We start from the raw sequence: 2,500 nt of genomic DNA, 5'->3' as shown, positions 1-2,500 counted from the left end.
ATAATAATAATAATAATAATAATAATAACAACAATAGTAATAGGATGATGATTCTACTACTACTACTACTACTACTACTACTACTACTACTACTACTACTACTTTTACTACTACTACTACTACTACTACTACTACTACTTTTACTACTACTACTACTACTACTACTACTACTACTACTTTTACTACTACTACTACTACTATTACTACTACTACAACTACTATTACTACTACTACTGAAGATGAAGATGAAGATGAAGATGAAGATGAAGATGAAGAAGATAATGATGATGATGATGATGATGATGATGATGATGATGATGATGAAGATGATGAAGATGATGATGATGATGATATAATTCATAATGAAGATGATAAATGAAGATAACATGAAGATGAAGAGTAACATGAACAGTAACAATAACATGAAAAAGACAACAACAACAACAACAACAACAACAACAACAACAACAACAACAACAGCAATAACAATAACAACAACAACAACAACAATAACAATAATAATAATAATAAGAAGAAGAAGAAGGAGAACAATAATAAAACAATTATAATAATAGTTGTAATAACAAAACAAAAATAATAACATCTGTAATGATGATATTAGCTTAACTGGATGTAATAGCTTAATCCATTGCAATTATTAGTCTTATCAACCCATTGCAGACGGGGGATAGATTCGCTTGCCATTTCTTCAGGATAGGTTTTATTTCAGAGCAAGGCAGCTTCCTACAATATACTTTGACTTTTCCCACTCTATTTTTCACTTATTGTAAAACTTAGGCCATTTTTGCATTTTATTTTTTGTGTGTTTTATTGTACTGAGAGACTTTTATGTGTCATATGACTGGCACTATCAATGATGCAGTTGACTAAAATTGTAGTATAGGATCCCTATCAGCTCATTATTTTCTTTATACTCAATGTGATAGAAGTAATGCAGTTTTATGGGACGACAAAGTGCAACTTTATTTTTTTATATTTATGTACTGTCGTGAATGAATACGAAACATAACTATCTACAATGAAGATAACATGAAGAGGCAGGGAACAGGTAGGATACCTGTGGTTATGACTGTGAGTGCCACAGTAAAAGGCATCCATACTGGCACAGGGGCACATTTTAGACACTGGGCATGGTTTGAGTCACCTTCCTCTTTTTTTCCGCCTGCACATCCTTCATCTGCGGTACTTTAGAGCAAGATGTCAGTAATTTGCTGTGTGCCATAACTCTATAAAGATAGTGCTTGCTAGAGACTGTGAATGAGTGCCATTCAAGACTCTCTCTCCTGCTGGTGCTAAAAGAAAGTGGTGTCATAGGTCTTGGATGTTAGGTTTGTTTAATATTACGGTAATTATAGTAATTATAATTGTAATAGGCATCCTCACTCACTCCTTACTCATAGCACAATAAAACAGCACAGTGATCCAAAATCATGCCCGTCGTCAGGCCAAAGCACCTGCATCTTGTATATCATGACATCCGTACACAATGGGTTAAGCTTTTACCACAACAAATTTCCAGATATACATACTTTTCTTCATACCCAGCTTTTGAGGTGAATACTGATAGTAGAGTTAGTTCACAATAAATAAAATATTATGAATGGATAGCACATAATAGCAATTTCTCAATACTAATATTTAGCATTTCAGTATTTCAGTATTTATTATTTCAGCAATACTTTTATTCAAATGTATTTCTGAAGCAAACCCTTTCCTCAATAATTTGTACACATTTCATTTGGTAATTAGCTATATGTTTTAGAATAGTTAGTAAGTGTTTGCAAGATAGAAACAGACTCAACAAATCATGACATTTTCTGCACCCAACAGACCTCCAGGGTAAATTCTGGTATGATAATAAATCACTATGGAAGTCTACAAGCTCTATCATGCCAGAATCTTCATAAGTACCAGTAGAGAAAAGAAAGCATCTCAGAGGTGCATGAAAAAAAGTGTGTAATGTGCAATGGTTAACAATTGTGCACTTATTCAAAATTCTTGAAAAGTTAGAACTTCTAATAATAGATTGTTGAACAAGTACTCTGAAGAACTCTTTTTCACATGCAATTACTGCCTTATCTCTATCTACACAGAATGTTATACTCTAATCTACCAGACAATGCACCTTATATCTATTAGTTATATATAATTCATCTAGCTGTTCAATTAAATACTGAAAAAAATCTCAGATGTGCTGTTTTCGCACATTATATATTGGCATGAAGGAGGTTTGCCAACCTTTTCTGTAATGTCAAAGGAGCAAAAGCCACAGTGATATCTTAAAGTAAAAGTTATATATCATTCATTATAGATCACAACAATTTTCAAGTGGGTTTGGATAGAGCACTAGTCATATAATTGTAAGGAAACAATCCCATTTTGAGAGGTATTATAGGTTTCCAGTAATCATACCAAATGTTCAATCTAGCCAAATCAACTTTACCTACTTCAACTATACCATTATAGGTATTCAATTCAC

General features: G+C 32.6%; 1 protein-coding gene across 1 annotated transcript in view; it reads right to left on the bottom strand.

Moving 5' to 3' along the window:
* The window catches only part of LOC122243914 (uncharacterized), a 9,397-nt gene that overhangs the window by 6,207 nt on the left and 690 nt on the right, over positions 1-2,500 (bottom strand). The window lies entirely within an intron of this gene.

This window comes from Penaeus japonicus, unplaced genomic scaffold (assembly GCF_977035675.1).
Source record: "Penaeus japonicus unplaced genomic scaffold, GWHDUDI00000001_assembly GWHDUDI00000003, whole genome shotgun sequence".
Classification (NCBI taxonomy): domain Eukaryota; kingdom Metazoa; phylum Arthropoda; class Malacostraca; order Decapoda; family Penaeidae; genus Penaeus; species Penaeus japonicus.
Note: the sequence above shows the minus strand (reverse complement) of the source record. Positions and strands in the feature narration are given on the sequence as shown.